The sequence below is a fragment of the Amblyomma maculatum genome, chromosome 6, assembly GCF_055883805.1.
Source record: "Amblyomma maculatum isolate TAMU_Amacu chromosome 6, ASM5588380v1, whole genome shotgun sequence".
NCBI lineage: Eukaryota > Metazoa > Arthropoda > Arachnida > Ixodida > Ixodidae > Amblyomma > Amblyomma maculatum.
In genome coordinates this window covers 152,701,322-152,718,978 of record NC_139349.1, presented here as the reverse complement: position 1 = coordinate 152,718,978, position 17,657 = coordinate 152,701,322, and the positions used below count along the sequence as shown (strand labels likewise).

The 17,657-nt window shown below is 47.6% G+C and overlaps 1 long non-coding RNA gene across 1 annotated transcript; it reads left to right on the top strand.

The window, feature by feature from the left end:
• Nucleotides 1–2,263: 2,263 nt before the first annotated feature.
• On the top strand, nucleotides 2,264–4,320 carry LOC146187080 (uncharacterized). Its single transcript, XR_014707901.1, has 2 exons — nucleotides 2,264–2,564; nucleotides 3,653–4,320. It is a non-coding gene; the product is annotated as an uncharacterized LOC146187080 (long non-coding RNA).
• The last annotated feature ends 13,337 nt before the right edge of the window (nucleotides 4,321–17,657 follow it).

The window sequence follows — 17,657 nt, the reverse complement described above, 5'->3', positions numbered from 1 at the left end:
TGACTGTTATCCTTCAATCCTTAGTTACACCTTGGCTCTAGAGGCCTTCGAGGAGATCTGATTCTGTTTCATTTAAGAGGTCTCGCTCAGAAATCACTCTTTGGCAGCTGTTAAAACTTTTTATGAGGCGATACTTGAACGTCAAGGTGAGCAAATGTCTTTGTTATGAGGAGCTTGCCTGACTGGGTTTTGTCTGATACCTCTATTAGTAGGTCACTAGATTCTAGTGTCTCGGCTTTATAGTCTGCCCCAATGATGGCCTTTAGCGAGCTGGCAATCAGAAATACTGATAGTGCATTCACAGGTTTAGACTGTTATAGAGCGCAGAACAAGAAACTTTGGGAAGTTCTCAGTTGGGCCATGATTTGTGGGACTTCGGTGCGTTAAATTCATAGATAGAATGCTCAACAGTGTCAATATAAGAATGGTTCGTCTATTATGCGCGTCTTTATAGCCTGGGTTTCTTTGGGACGGTAAGTAGAAAACAATCAAGCTTAGCTTGCAATATTCTGAGATGGTCAATTTGTTTGTCTGTGAAAAATGTGCTGATATTAATATTTCAGGAAACAATTCAGACATTTACTTCATGCCTATTAACGATTTTTTCGTGTTAAATAACAATTATATCGTTTTAGAAATACCTGATGTGCACAATAAATCACGTTAAATGGCTAGCCAAAAGAGAAAGCTGAACCCTATCGACTCGTAGAATGCGGAATATTGGTCCGGACCTCTTGCACGTATGCGACAATTGTCTCACAAGGGTACACAGCAGAAACTGCCGAATCCTGGCATCAGCTGGACAATTTACACTAGAAATATATGTCATCTTGATATACCTTTTACTTACGCTGTGTAAACAGATTAAACGCGATAAATCTGTAAAGGAATAAAGTTACGAATGTTGGTCAATGATTTATCGAGCCTCGCTTGCATAGCCACGTAAAATACAGAAACCAAGCTACACGGCGAAAATCCCTAGCAGTAATTTCCAAGCATTGCTCCATTTCCCGATGTTATTCTTTGGTTTTAAAAGCTGCATTGACAGCAGACTACGTGTTTCATTCGATAAAAATATTCCATACCCGGCGGCAACAATACAGGGGATACCACAGTGCGCATTTGGAGCACTGAAAATAAATGCGCGGGTGGAATGCATGTTTTCAGAAACGGAGACGACGGAATTATCGGCGCGCCACTTCTTTAGTATCAAGCTGTTTAGAAGCACCTCGGCATTTCCTTTCCTATTGCCTTTTTTTTTTTTAAAGCGCATTCCCCGCGGGTGTTTCGTTGCAGATGGCGATCCTCGAGACATAAGTTTCTGGTTCTCCAGGTTTTGTGCGGTACCGTTTTTTCCTGCCCTCTTAACAATAACGGTCCCGCACATACCACGCGAGAACGCTCGTCTTTAACACATTGACCTACTTTCGATGTTCAGATTTCACCCGGCCAGCACATCACCTAAAAGAGATTGCGCACTGGTGAAGGTTATAAAAAAACACAACACGTAAAACTCAATGAGCAACCACGCAAAAGTAACCACTAGGCAAACCAAGCAAAGAGCGTAAGGCGTAGTTTCGCTCTTATCTAACTGCGCAGTAAACGGCGAGCCCTTGTTGCGCTATTACCGAGCACATACTGGCCTTCCCTTCACAACCGCGCCAGCCAGAGTGCTGAGCTAAACTGCTAGAAATGCAGCGTAGTTTGCAAACAGAAACGATTTCTCACCTTGCCTTTGCTGGAAGCTGCGGGGTGTCACGAACTGGCCGACCCATGATGTGCGCACCGGCACCTGTTCACGAGCTGCGCAATTCAAGAAACCGGCCGGCGCGGTCAGCATAAACTGCTCGAAATGCAACGTTTTAAGCCAGAATAACGTTCCTCACCTTGCCGTCCTGACAAACTACAGTAGTTCCGCTTCGAAGGCCAAGGAATCCGCAGTCAGCCTCATGAACACGTACGCAGCACGCGTAGACGGCCCTGCCCTTCCGCAGTCTGCTTCAGTCTGCGTCGGCAGCACGCGCGCGAGCGGCGCGACAAATGCTGGTCGCGCCATCCATTTCGTGGTGCCGGCGGCTTATACTATAACTTTATTAGGCAAGCGTCATTTCCTGGGGCCAGATTTAGCCGAGTGTCCGCTCTTTACTCAATTCCTTTCTCTATGGGTCAGCTTCATATTTCCCCCCGGCGAACGGTCGTCAGCCGAGCCACGGTCTGCAGCGCAGTGGAATCCGAAGAAGGAATCGTGAGGCGCGCGCCGCACCATCTTTTTCACTACTTTGTCATAGAGAAAGAGATTGGTAAAGAGCGGTCACTCGGCGAAAACTGGCCCCAGGAAATGACGCGCGACTTTTTGCGCTGCCGCCGATTGATGGATGGCGGCACCAACGTGCGCATGCGCGGACGCGCGCGCGACGGCACTCGCTGCAGCGGTAACCCGCCGGAGCAGACGACAAGAAGTTGTCGAGGGGAGCGGTTGTGTGCTCGTGCCTCGCCGCGCTTGTGCGGCACAGACCTCTCGTGGGCTGCTGCGCGGAACGACAGCGCTTTGGAACGACGGCAAGGTGAGCAACGTTTTTCGCTTAACTACGCTGCATTTCAAGCAGTTTACGCTGACCATGCCGGCCGGTGCCAATAAGTTTCGCAGCTCGTGAACAGCCGCGCCAGCTGTTCAGGCGCAGTTCGTTACGCCGTAACTCTGGCGGTTCCCAACCACAGCGAGGTGTAATATGTTGTGTTCTCGGGAAACAGTTTCATTTCGAACAGTTTAGCTCGTAACGCTTGAGAAAGTGGCATGTGAAGGCATCAAGGCACGCCGTTGCGCCAAAATGGCGTGTTCGCCGGCCGGTGCGGCCATGGTGACGCAGTTTGCCGAACGGCTAGGTTTGCTAAGTGTCGCGTTTAGCAGAGCAACGGTAAAGTGAGAAACGTTTCATTCTTGACTTTCTTGTCAAACTACGCAATATTTCAGGCAGTTTAGCTCAGTACGGTGGTCTGCGCTTCACAAAGTCGCACATGAAGGGCAGCCAGCAGGCATGACAAGGCGCTCGCCAATATGGCTCGCCGGCCGCGATGACATGTGACATGGCGCGAGGTTTTGCGAACGGCTAGTTTTGCGTGGTGTCGCGTTTAACAGGGCAACCGCAAGGTGAGAAATGTTGCATTTTGTAAAACTGCGAGGCATTTCGGGCAGTTTAGCTCTGCGCGGTGGTCTGCGCTTCACAAAGTCGCGTATGAAAGGCAAGCCAACATGGCGTGCTCGCCGGCCGCGGTTTTGCGAACGGCTAGTTTTGCGTGGTGTCGCGTTACATTTAACAGGACAACGTTAAAGTGAAAAATGTTTTAATATGCGGCAAGCTTCATTGCTTCAGCTGTTCAGTGCTCTTGAAGAATATTGTTAGTTTAGTGGCTGTTATTTCACGCTCTGTAGACATGCATTTTCAGATAGGTTCGGTTAGCCTGCATTTCCTGACCTCTACGTTGCAAGAGTAGCTTTTGTATCAATTTTACGAATGACAGCTTTTCTGTTCTGGATCATAACTGCTGCTCACCAAGTTTTCAGTACCCACCCACATGCACAGATGTGTGCGCGGTGCAGTGGCCTTACATTTCATTGCAACCTTTTGCATCATGTTCATTCCTTTTCCAACAGCACTGCATGGACTCACGGACTGCAGCCGAAGCACGGCAGATGCGACGAGTGAATGATGTGGCCTTTCCTCAAGCGTCAGTACTCCTCTCTGCCCTGGACAATACAAGATACCCTTGCTAAGGTAGCCGCGACTGGGACTGTGTAGTTTATGTATAATGCCTGTTTTGTTATATATCATTTGCAATAATTCGGAAATCAGTTATGCTATTTTTTGTCTCTACCTAAGTGCTGTTTCTCACCTTGTGTATTTTTATTTTTCTGTATTATGCACATCGCCTAATGTGTGTCAAGTATTGTCAATGCATCCGTCTACATCTGTTGCATCTCGTGTTTTATATGCAGCAAAATAAATTCATTTCACGAAGCACTTGGCGTCTTTTCTGCACTACTGTTTTGCAAAGGCTGGGACGCAGCTGCGTTGGTGGGCAGTTTAGAGAACTGGGAATCTATTTTTCCTGTTGTTATGCCTGCTGAAAATAAATAGAAACACTAGCAGACCATTTAAAACCAAAATAATGCGCCAAAAGGGCAGGGAAGGGCGCAGCGCATGACTAGCATTCAAATCGCGCGCCCTTCAGCAAGACCGGATGTAGTTGCCGCCGGCCGCTTGGTGCACTACAGTCAAATGGGCCGCTGGGCCCTATGGGAGTGTCCGCTCTTTACCAATCTCTTTCTCTATGACTTTGTCATCTAGGAGTGCGAGTAAGAAGGGGCCTAACCCTCTCTCTTCGTATACCCTCGCCACCGGCGCACGGCGGGGCGCACATCTGATAGCAGCGCGGCGATAGCGGAGAGAAGCCGCTCCCTGGCCATTCGGGGCGGCCTGGAAACTTGACTACCCCTGTACATATATGTACCGCGCGCGACGCTTATTTCTCTAGTATGAAGCAGATGCGCTTCCGTGATGTCGAATTGTGTCTGTTCGAGGGATGGACCTTGCCACAGAAAGAACCCCGGCACACAGTACGGATCGAATCAATGGACATAACATCGAGGAAAAGAGATTACTTTGAGCGGCGGTACACGTTTCATATGTTGCTTTCCTGGCAAGGAGCGAGTGCTTTGCGCAGGATTGCGCAGGTTGAGGGGTATACGATTGTGCAAGATTGGTGGCACGATCGTGCTGTTTAAAACGTCGTGGCGTTTTTCAGTCACCGCGCAAAATACGGCTTCATTCGCAGGACATGAACTACCTCTGGACGAGCTAGCCGACGGCCTCCCTGCTCTGGGCCATCCAGGAGCACCTCATATAGTTAACGCCGCTGAGGCGCCGCAAGATTTTATATGGTCCGAAGTAGCAGCACATAAGCTTTTCCGATAGGCCACGGCATCGAACAGAAGTCCAGACCCACACCTGGTCCCCGGTGTTGTAGGAAGCTTGTCTGTGGTGGAGGCTGTACCGGCGTGAATCCTTGTCCTGTTTTTTTTTTTTTTTTTTTTTTTAATACACAGCGCAACAAACATAGGACAAGCGAGTAGACGGGAACAGCGCTGTTTAGGGAAAAGGGCTCAATGTACTAGAAATAAATTGCAAAAGAACTTGAATTGAGCTAGTTGGTGCTTCATTTTTTTTAAATACACAGCGCAACAAACATAGGACAAGCGAGTAGACGGGAACAGCGCTTGTCCTATGTTTGTTGCGCTGTGTATTTTAAAAAAAAGAAGCACCAACTAGCTCAACTCACAGTTATTTTGCTTGTCCTGTTGCTGGGCGATGTGGACGCGTGCTAGTAGGCGTACTTGCTCAGCATCTTGGGCAAACTGCTTGGCGTCAGTAGAAAGCTCACTATCTGTTTCGCAAGGGAGCATTGCGTCCAGCATCATCCGAACCTCCCTGCCGTAAACGAGGCGAAACGGCGTGGAGCGTGTTGCTTGGACTACCGTACTGTATGCGAATGTCACATATGGTAGGATAGCATCCCACGTCTTGTACTGGGCGTCGACATACATCGCCAGCATATCCGCGATGGTCTTATTAAGCCTTTCCGTCAGCCCACTCGTCTGCGGATGGTGAGCAGTAGCTTTTCGGTGCACCGTACCGCTAAGATGAAGAACTTCTGCCATCATTTAAAGGCAGTCCCTCGGTCAGTAATAATACAGGTCGGAGCACCGTGCCGCAGTATGATCTGGTGTGCAAAGAAATGGGCAACTTCAGACGCTGTACCGCTAGGTAACAATTTTGGTCTCGGCATATCGAGTCAGATAGTATGTGGCGATGGTTATCTAACGGTTGCCAACCGGAAGCCGAGGAAAAGGACCGAGAAGGTCCATGCCGACTTGATCAAACGGTGCGCGTGGTGGTATTATGGGCACGAGGAGGCCTGCAGGCTTTGACTGCGGAACCTTCCGAAGCTGACATTGCCGACAGCTCTTGACATGGCGCTTAACAACAGTCGCAAGGATGGGCCAGTTGAATGTCTGTCGTATTCTAGCAAGTGTGCGAGAATAGCCCAAGTGGCCAGAAGTTGGTTCATCGTGGCACGCGGAAAGGATTTCCTCTCGCAGAGCTGTCGGTACCACGAGGAGGTAGGCTCTCGACTCATATTAGAGTTGTGCTTATAGAGCCCACAACTTTTCAGTCAGAAAGTTGGGAGACTCCGAGAAAAGCACTTAGGTATGGTGGCTTGTTGACCTTCTAAGCTTGTGGGCTCTATAAGCACAACTCATATTAGAGTTGTGCTTATAGAGCCCACAACTTTTCAGTCAGAAAGTTGGGAGACTCCGAGAAAAGCACTTAGGTATGGTGGCTTGTTGACCTTCTAAATAAGGCTCGTAACTTTGGATCAGCACGATGCTGATGAGAGATATCTGAAGCATCAACAGCTCCGAGAAAACTGCCAGCTTAACCTGTGTCTGGTGAAGCGAGCTCGACAGGCGCACGAGAGAGCGCGTCAGCATATTCATGCTTATGCCCCGACTTATAGACAATATTGAGGTCGAACTCCTGTAGGCTAAGGCTCCTTCGCGTCAGGCAGCCGCATGGGTCACGCAGGTTGGCCAACCAACAAAATTAATGGTGTTCAGTGATCGCTTCATATGGGCGACCATAAAGGTAGGGGCGAAATTTCGTAGCAGCTCAAATAATGGCGAGGCACTCCTTTTCAGTAGTTGAATAGTTCATCTCGGCATGGGATAAAGTACGGCTGGCATAGGCGACGACTCGTTCAACACCCTCTTGACGTTGCACGAGAGCCGCCCCAAGGCCAATGTTACTGCCGTCGGTATGGGTTTCTGTCTCACCGTGGTCATCGCTATGGGCTAGAACAGGCGGCGATTGGAGACGGAGACGCAGCTCGGCAAAAGCAGATTCTTGCTCGTGACTTCAAACAAAAGGGGTGTCTCCCCGGGTGACCCGAGTCAGCGGTTCAAAGAGATGAGCGAAGTTATCGATAAAACGCGGTAGTAACCGCACAAGCCGAGAAATCGGCGAACAGCTTTCTTGTCACGTGGAATCGAAAATTCCGCAGCAGCAGCAAGCTTGTCAGGATCGTGGCTCCATGCCGGCAGCGCTTACGACATGACCGAGGAAGTTAAGCTCTCGGTAGCCAAAGTGGCATTTCTGCGGCTTAAGTGTTAAGTTAGTGGATCGAAGTGCTTCGAGTACTGACCGCAGGGGCTTAAGATGTTGTGCAAATGATTCTGCAAAGACCACCACGTTATCTAGGTAGACTAGGCAACACTGCCATTTAAGGCCGTCGAGGACAGTGTCCATCATCCGCTGAAATGTGGCCGGCGTGGAACAAAGCCCGAAAGGTACAACTTTAAATGCGTAAAGGCCGTCGGGTGTAACAAAAGCAGTCTTCTCACGATCTCGCTCATCTACCTCGATTTGCCAGTAGCCACGTTTCAAATCGATGGACGAAAAATACTTCGCACGCCGAAGGCGGTCGAAAGAGTCGTCAATCCGCGGCAAGGGGTAAACATCCTTCATGGTTACGGCGTTTAGCTTGCGGTAATCGACGCAAAAACGTAACGTGCCGTCTTTCTTTCTAACTAGAACGACCGGGGAGGACCACGAGCTATTTGAAGGCTGGATAAAATTATCTTCGAGCATTGTTTTAACCTGTGACTTAACTTCGCGCTCCGTCGAAGGGACGCGGTAGGGGTGCTGGCGGATTGGGCGCACATCATCGAACGTCACGATCTGGTGCTTGGCGATGGGAGTTTGATGCACGTTTGACCACGATGCAAAACACTGTCTAAATTCGAGTAACAATGAAAATAGCTGTTCACGCTGGCTCACCGATAGCTCTGAGCTAACATCGAGATTGTCGAGGGATGTCGGCGGTTGCACGGTTTCTGTGGACAAGCACTCAAAGATTTCAGAGATGCGTTCGGCGAAATCTACGGAAGTGTTACGAAAAAGGTGCCGATACTTGTGCGAAAAATTGGTAACAAGTACCTTTGACTGATCACAGTGAAGATGGCTCAAACTGCGAGCCACGCTGACTCCCTGCGTCAACAGTAAAGACACGTTAGTTTAGGCCATTGTGTCACAATCGTTAAGTGCATTGCATTTAATATTCACGAAAGGTCTGGTTCGGGGTGGCAGCGTGACACTATCCGCATAAACTCGAAGCACATTGAGTGGTCGCCTTGTGCTGCTGAGGGCCACTGCTTTCTCAGTAGAAAACGCGACCTAAAAATCCCGGAAGTCATTAATTGCGTCATATTCACGAAGAAAATCTACACCCAGAATCAGGTCCCGTGAGCAGCTTTTCAGAACAAGGCAGCTTACCACAAATGTCGAATCTTGACCTTTAATCCTGGCCTGCATTCTTGAGAACTGCGGCAAATCGGCTGCTAAAACTAGAATACTCTGCGCCAGCATCCAGCAAAGCAAATCTTTAAGTGCTCTGCGTCGGTGTACGCGTTCTGCTTCCCCCGCAATTCATCGTCGTTGCAGGCGCGTTGTTGCGGCGTTCGTTGCGGCGTCCGTTGCACCGGCAATTCGTCGTCGTTGGGTGTGCGTTGTCGCGTCATCTGTTCCACCGGCAATTCGTCGTCGTTGCGGGTGCGTTGTTGCATTGTCAGCTCCACCGGCAATTCGTCGTTGTTGCGGGTGCGTTGGTGCGTCGTCGGTTCCACTGGCAATTCGTCGTCGTTGCGGGTGCGTCATGGTGGCGTCGAGGTAGCGTTATGAACTGTAACCGCCGATTTTCCGATATCGATGCGTAGTCCTTTCGTGTCCGCGTCGATGGGGGTCTCCCGCGCAGCGATGTCCGGCGAGCCTACCCTCGAAGGTCACCAATTTCAGTTTTGCCGCCGGGAACTGGGCGATTGACCCTGCGCTGCCCATGAAGACCTCGCAGCAGATGGCGAAGGGCGAGCCCTGGGCGACGGTGATCGAGATTGCCGCAGATGAGGCGGAACACCCCGGCGCTGGCCATTGACGAAATCAACGGCTCGGGGCCGTTCGCCGTAGGGAGGCCGCAGAGAATCGGCGGAAAAACCTTCGAGACCCAGTCGACGGTAGGGACAGCGCCTATAAATATGACCCCGTTCGCCGTATTGAAAGCATAACGGCCGTTGGTCGGGGGTACACCACTCGTTTTCTTTTCGTGTAGACGGTCGGGAATCCGTTACATACTGGATCGCGGGGGCTGGTGTTGTCGGTACAGCTACGTTAGAAGAAATGAGGGTCGGTGACTGGGGCGGAGAGTATTGTAGTACCTCGGCGTATGTGGGGTGCTGACACTCAGGTGACACAAGAGGAGCAGGGTGAGGTACACCGCTTGGAAACGGAGGCCGGAGCGCTTTCTGCACTTCGTCGCGGACAACGCTCGTAATGGAGGTAGAAGCTGGTTGAGGTGCGCCATATAGCAGTCGGAGTTCATCGCGCACAATGAAACGTACGAGCTCCCGTAGCGCCAATGTGTCCATGCCATGCAATGATAACTCGGCAGAGACAGAGGTGGCGTGGACGGTACGATCCTGTGCCGAAGCTCGCTACTGAAGCACTTTCTCTATCGAGGATGTTTCCGCAAATAATTCTGCGACAGTTTTCAGTGGGCTGCTTACCGGGCCAGCAAAAAGCTGCTCTTTGACACCACGCATGAGGTAGCGCAGCTTTTTGTTCTCGGACATTGTAGGTTCTTCACGCTTGAAGAGGCGTATCATGTCTTTGATGTACGCCGCGACGGTTTCGTTAGGCATTTGGTCCCGTGATTGGAGAGCGCGTTCGGCCCGTTCGCGGCGATCTGAGCTACCTTAAGTAGCCGCCAAATGAGCTTGAACTCACACCAGGAATACAGCTGCTCTTCATGGTTCTTGAACCCCGTCCGGGCGCCATCCTCAATGCTGAAGTAGACGTTGCTAAGCCGGGCGGCGTCATCCCAGAGGTTGAAGGTAGCTACCCTTTCGTTGTGCTGAAACCAGTCGTCGACGTCTTCATAGGTGTCCCCGTGAAAGGTCTTTGGGACGCGGGGGTTCTGAAACGTTACGCAGTTGGGGGCCGCTCCAGGCATTGCGACGACGTCATGGCTGCCGGTAGTCATGGCCGATGAGGAAAACTCGGGTGGTAGGCCTCGTTGCCTGCGGCTGGTGCTGTGAACAGGCGTTTCCTCGAATATATGACCAGCACTCCTGCCTAAAGGAGGGGTAGGGGACATCAGACCTCACCTCCACCAGATTTGTCATGATGTTGGTGACTGGGGCTAGCTTAACTGAGCCGGTACAGGTGAAATTCCAAGGTCCGAGTTCTAGGTACATTGTTGTTCTTGTTGTTGACCAAATAACTTATGGCACATACCCACAGAGGGGGATCGGCCAAGAATTGGTGCAATGAAAATTTTTAAAGTGTACTTGCATAAAAAAAAAAGTGATTTGAGGGGTAGAGGAAAGGAAACAAAAAGGGGAAATAAGTGAAATATAAAATGAAAAGTGTTAACAAACCCGGGAGATTGACACTGCAATTGTAGAACAAGTGATGTTTAAATATTTAGCAAGGCAAACGGTTTGATTCCAGTAAAACATTTTGCATGGCAGTGAAAACAGACCTGTGACTGTGCCCAAGGATGGTGGCGCCAAATGATAACAATATCGGGCTACTTAAACGCGGGCCAAGCTGTTACAATGGCCTTTCCATCAACTGTCTTCTCAACGTCGTGAAGTGGCGGCAAAACAATAAAAAGTGATCTAATTATTCTTGATCACCACAAAACGCGCAGACTGGAGAAAGTGCCAAACCAGACCTGTAAGATTGAAATTTAAAGGTGGCATACGGCATCGCAGCCTTGTTAGAGAAATCTGAAGTTGTCGTGAATGACATAATTTTCTATTCCAAGAATAATTTGGATGCATGTAGTTACCAGATCTTAAAAGATGTCCATTTTTCATGTTTAATAGAACGTTTCTCCGAAACCTCGCTGCGGTGATGTACATTGTCACCGGAAGGATAGATAATACGGGGTCATTGAGGGACTCTTTTGCCAAACTATCAACATATTCATTAAAGTCACATTGCTGTGGCCTGGTACTCATACCATATGTACAATTTTGAAATGTCTAGGGATCAGGGAGAGAAAGGTTTTTACTATTGCAGAATCCGCCGACGAAGAGGGGGTGAACACAAGGATAGAGAGTCGGAAATTACAGCCACTTTAGAAAAAAGAGGAGTCTAATTTCCTTAAAGAGAGTACCTCCGCCAGAAACTCCGCTTCAAAAATTGGGGTGAAGTCCGGAAGCCGGACAGAAAAAGGCCAGTCTAGATGCGGACAATATATAACACACCCGCCTCTTCATTACATTGAGATGCGTCAGTAGCTACTATTAAACTAGCAGAAAGGCTTCTTAAATGATCTTCTAAAAATGCGTTTAGAATACCGGATGATAAGTCTTTAGCATTATTCGGGAATATGTCGTCAAAGACAATTTCAACAGACGAACCGATGGTTTGTATGGGTAGAATACTAGGAAGGGAAACATTTAAAGGATCCAGCAAATGTTTGACCATAACGACCTGCGGGGTATGAAATTTAGGCCAATGGACACCGAAAAAGGAGGTCGGTTGACAACAAAAAATAGACATATGTCGGTGAAACTCTGATTCATATATCCTTAGGTACGTGTGAACAGTTAGAATTTGTAATCTTCATGTCAAGGCAGGAATCCGGACTTCAAGATAGAGCACATTGTTGGACACAAATTTCGGAAGTTCAAGACACAACCGGAGCGCTTCTCGCTCCAAGAGAACAAGCGGTCGAATTTTATAAGCTGCTGAACCAGAAAACAAGACTGAATCGAACTCTAAAATTGGACGCACATACATAACATAAACCATTAGAAGTACATTTCTCTGCATTACTGATCGGGGACGACTAATTCGGCGCAACATGCCCACGGCCCGAGCCCCTTTCGTAGCAATGTGGTTAATGTGGGGCCGCCATGAAAGATTATCACCGTAAGTGACCCCTAAATACTTTAATGATTTAACCTGTGATATTTGCTGCTGATACATTACAGACAGACTTACAGGATCTTTTATATTGAATACAAGGACCGCACATTTGTTCACATTTAATGTAAGACGCAAGCCACACAACCAATTCTCAATAGAGTTTAGGTACGTTTGCAAGCGGAGATAAAGGGATTGAATATCCGATGCAGTTACAAAAAGCGTAATATCATCTGCATATAGGTAAATGCTAAAAAGGACTATGGAGAGGAATGCTCCTTGCGGCACTCCTCTGGCTTGCTTATATCTGCCAGAATGAACGCCATTTAATGCACAGTAAAACTCGGTTTTGGAGGAAATCAGATATCCAGGCTACTAAATGATGTGGAAAGTGAAGAGCTTTTAATTTTTGCAATAGAATGCTATGTTCAACATTATCATAAGCTTTGGCTATATCTAGCATTATCAAGACAGCATGCGTCCTGCGAGTGCGGAGCCGATTCACTTCAACGTCTTTCTTTCCGAGCGCCACTTCAACGATTTCCGCTCCGAGCACCCCCTGGCATTCTCATTCGTAATCTCTCTAAACTATTCTTAAAGCCGAATGAAGAAAATAAAAAAAAACGTTCGAAAAATACATCCCAGGGTGCGGAAGATAAGATGCTCTCGTCCCCGTGACATTTCTGCGCATTACCTTTATCCCCTTACATTACTTTTTTGCGCTCCGTATGAAATTGCCTTCTGTTCTTTTTTTTAATATGCGGAAGCTTATGCAGCGGAGAGTCTATGGGGCCGGATGCGTCTTTATTTTCAGGGTGCCGCCACGACTGCGCAAATCATCTGCGCATAATAAATAAAGCGAAGAGAGTTAGACAGATTGACTGTCGCGACTTTTGCAGGCGCGTAGTGCGTGGTGCTGGTCAGAGTTGAGGTAAGAATATGGCAGAGGGTGTCTTACAGCATGAATAATCTCGTAATAGAACTTATTTCAAAATTATACTATGTTGTGTTACACCATGCATGACAGCTGGCGCTGGCGAGAAGGCTACCGTTGGTTGTCCGGGCTAAGTTTCGAAAATGCTGTCATGCCACAACCACCAATCACAACCATCCCGAAGTCTGGCGGCTGTTGACATGCGATCAGTGTGTGGCCAAAGGGAACTTAGGTGGTCAATTTTTGCCATTCAATGTCAGAAGGCATATTAGCCACTCGGCCTGAGGGTTCGGAATATGTTGTGCGGAATCCAAGACAGATTAGTCGTATCGGCGCTGTAGCGACTGTAGTGGAGGAAAAAAACTGTCATTTGTAACGTGAATAGTATTTCAGGCGCATTGGCCCCAAGCCACGAGTAACACACGCGTTGGGAGAACAACTCTGGCGGCCAATACCGGCCCATTCTGAGAAAAGAAGGATGTGAAATAAAAACGGCTTTGTTAATGAAAAACTGAATTACGAAATACGAATATAGTGAGATTGTTTCTGACCAATTGAGTTAGCAGAGCCAGGGAAAGATGTTTCTTGCTTTTTGATTTCAGTTACATCTAAACGTTGATACTTTTGCCGCCTTGCATATTGGTGGTATTGCCATGGTATTGCGAAGCTCAACCGTTTCTTGAATTGTCAGAGGAAAGGTTCACCTTGTGTCGAAGACAAGTAAAAATTAGCACACCATAAGGCGCCAAATGTATCGGTAGAATGTGGTGCTCTGTGGCCTGCTAAATTTAACCTCAGCCTTAAATGACTGCAGACCTCCCAAACCTCCCGCCAAAAGCTGATCGACGCATACGCCTCCTCGTGTATGATCCGGTCCCTGACCAACTCCTCCACGGTAGAACATCGATAAATGAGGCGAAGGTCGATTGATAGGGTGTAGACCACACCGTATTAGTTTTTTTGTCCCGGTGTTGTGTACACTTCATTTCTTCCATGTTGCTGAATGACATTCCATTGCACTGATATGGTATTCGGCAAGGTTTTTCTACTCAGGTGGAATTCTAGTGCGACTAAAAATGGTTGTCAGCTCCCATGACCACAGTTTGCAACCAATTTGGATCGTAAACTGTAGCTCGACCTTTCTCCGGTCGATGTTGCAATTGCGTCACATTCGATTGCTTCTACATCACGGTGCTGCACGATGGATTCCGTTTTTATGACCTCGTCAAAGAAGACTGTCACAACGTTTCACCTCAAAATCTTTGTCAGATTGTACGCCTCGGCCCATTTCATCGTTAAGTTAAATCGCAAACAGACATACAGTAATTTGTGATATATTGCTTAGGTTCGTTATGTGACTTTTTACAATATTTCGAGTGCAGTGGCTAGAAGCCGCGATTAGCACACACGTGAGGGTTTTCAGAAAATATGACGGAAAAAAATATCGATTGAAGGATCTGTACGTTGGAGCTGAGATCTCAATTATTATGGTAAGTAGCAGCAATTAGCAGTAAGGGCAATGTTGAAGACTAATACGCGCCAGCATCATCAGCGCTAACAAAAGTTTGCGCACCAAGTGCTGCAACCGTGTGGCTGAATTTTATTTATGCCTGAGCTGTATACCTATCATACCGAAGGATTAAAGGACTGCGCCTCACCTCAATACCAGCGACAGAATTTACAAGTTCCTGATGACACATGCGAGCTCACCCAAATGTTTAGACTGACTTCCGAAAGCTATTTCAGGCGTCGCAGGCCCCTGCTAAAGAAAAGAAGCAAAAAATGGTACATAAGGACGCAACATTGGGGTGGCGCTTTATGGCCCCTGCTCTTCAGCCGCTGTGTATATGCGGGTGCTACCTGAGCAAACATACTTCGCCTGCAAAGAAGCAGGAGTCTCTCAGATGTGCGCATAATGAACACTGAAGGCAATAAATACATGTATGAAGATATCAAGTTAGCAAAGCGGAATGACTGCCGAAGTTCGTGATTCCCAATAAAATGACTCAGCATGCACGGTTTAGATTTAATGAGCATGGGTATTTCATTGACAAATGTCAATTTTCACTTCCGTTTTCTTTTGCATGCATAGACGTTTTCAACTGCTTTAGGTATCTTGATTTGTTTACCTTGCAACGTCTTATAACGACAGAGTAAAAAAGCATAAATGAGATCTTCAAAACAGGGCTCGTTCACGAGGTGATACATAGGGAGCACGACCATCGAGATAATGACTCCAAAGAATATCATTATGCATTTAAAAGAGAAGCTTGACGTTTCTCCTCCGCAGTTCTGGCGCGCTCCTTCCAATAATTACGGTATTAAATGTTTCCCTTAAATCGCGCCAGAAGGAAATATTCTTGAGTGTGCCGCAGCTCACCAGCGCTAGCCAGGCTTGTAGGTGGTGCTAACAGACTCTGTGGCTTAGGGAGTCTACCAGTTGCGCCGCCGCCCGGCCCCTATATACTAAATTCATTACCACCAGACTGAAGGGGAGAACTTTCCTTTCTCCATGATCACAAGACAAGCATAACTGCCATTTTCCCTACAGTTATTACAACCTTCTCTAGTATTATTAACTCTCTCTCCCCTTTACGCAATACCCTTTCCCCAAGATGGATGCCACGCTGTGCGACTAGATCACGACAGTGCAGTCACCTTTCTGCTTGGTGTCTGTTGCAGCTGCGAAGTTCATGTTTTTGCTCATTGAGCACGACAGCGAGCATTATGTCGTCCGTGGGGACACAGTGCGCAACGTCTACCCTCCAGACATTGAAGACTTCTTTGTATAAAGATTTTGTGAAGGCAACGAAAATACTCCTGGCGGGTACTACAGTACAAATATATTTCATAAGGCCGATAAGCTTCTCTTTCATTTCATGTGCTTTGAATTTGATTTCGAAATCAGAAGGGATCCGTAGCGCTGACGCTTCACTATCGAACTGGAAAGAGAAAAGGAGAAGAGAACATTGGAATTGCCATGACGAGCCTGATGAGCGGAAGGAATGTAATATCGTGCATGTCTTTTTTTTTTCCTGCTCTTAGCAGCTACGTTGAAGTAATGAGTGTTCAAAACTCATTCTTCCAGATGGTGGCGGCAATTTTATTTTCATAAAACTATGCAGCGCCTGCGATTTACTGCAGTGTATTATCTACACTCCATTCAGTCGCTTCTTTCTTGGTTCGATGCAGCTGCCTTTATCCTCGCTACGTCTCAACAGTCGATGTTTCACAGCCAGCATTATTCTCCCCTGCTTTCCCGGGATTTTTTTTTTCGAGAACAGTAAAATAATAATAATAAAAGAAAATGAACTCTTAGCCAAAAGGTGGTCCACGATTGTCTAAAAAAACATTTGCAGCGGATTGTACATTGTATTACTAAGTCCAATCTTCCAGATAGAACCCCGCATATCAATTCTCCGCGGTCTCAACCCCCGCGGCTTATTGTCGCGATAGACCACCAAAAAGCAAGTTTATGCTGTAACTGGAAATCCGAGCAGCTCCGTTTCTACGGCTTCGCGAGGAGCTGAGGGACGGCAGTGGTACCATTTCTGGATGCGACCGCTATGAAATAACTCTCCTTTGTGTTCGACACATTCATATGCGATGGAGCCTACTAGCAAAACGAAAAAGAAGATGTGAAAATTATCCCCAAGAAAATTAGTCGCGGCTGCATATGCCATTTGCTAGTGCTCGTGCTGACGCTTCAGCAGCTTACTCTTGGCCTTGTGGGAACACTCATCTATAGCATATGCCCCAATTCCGAAGAAGTGTTCAACGGGTGGCAGTTAGAGAAGCTTAAAAGCACAATAGGGAAACGGCCGAACGAACTCAAATTTAGTGAGCAAAGTCCTGCGAAACAGACAAGTAAAAATATCGAAGAAAAGGTAGCTAGGTCGGGCATGTGGAGTCGAACTCAGGCCCTTTGATTGTGAGTTAGAAAGCTCCACATAACCACTAAAGCTTTTAGGTTCATGGGTGTAAGAGGGGATCTCGTGGATGCATTTTAGTCTTCGACTTAGTTGCGTGACTAGAAGACATACACTGATGCTAGCTCCAAATAAATAAATGCTAAATAGGAGATAGCAATTACGTAAGAGGGTGGTAGCCATCGAAGCAAATTTTGTTGTGAACAATCATAATGAGAAACAGACGTACTGACCAAAGCAAGTATATTGTTTGAGCCAATCAGATCGTAAGCAGGTAGTAACGGACAACATGCAAGAAAGATCATTAGGTCCATTAGCGCTGTCACGCTCTACGTTAAAGCAAACATAAGTTTCTAAACATGTTATTTGTAAATCTGCTTGAGAGATGCTTGTCTGAATAATTTCATAATTCTATTCTACGTAGGCATACCTGGCTTCGATATTGTATTTCTGCATAGTACATAATTCACTAACAAAGTTCCCGTAGGAGATGGACCAAGGTAAGTCCAGAAATATCCCCATGATCCAGGAGAGCCAGACGTTCCAGAGCCGCCCTGTAGGATTCAACGTGTTCTCTGACAGTTACCGCGGACGAGGCCATCGACATCGGCCGCCTGCTTAGCTCAATGTTCGCCCTTCGGCAGAGATTGGACGCTGTTAAAACCTTCGTATATCCACCGCTGGAAGACAACAGCGGCGTTCAAAACCTGCCTGAAGAACAAGAAAGTGCCCCCGGCCTGGAAGGAC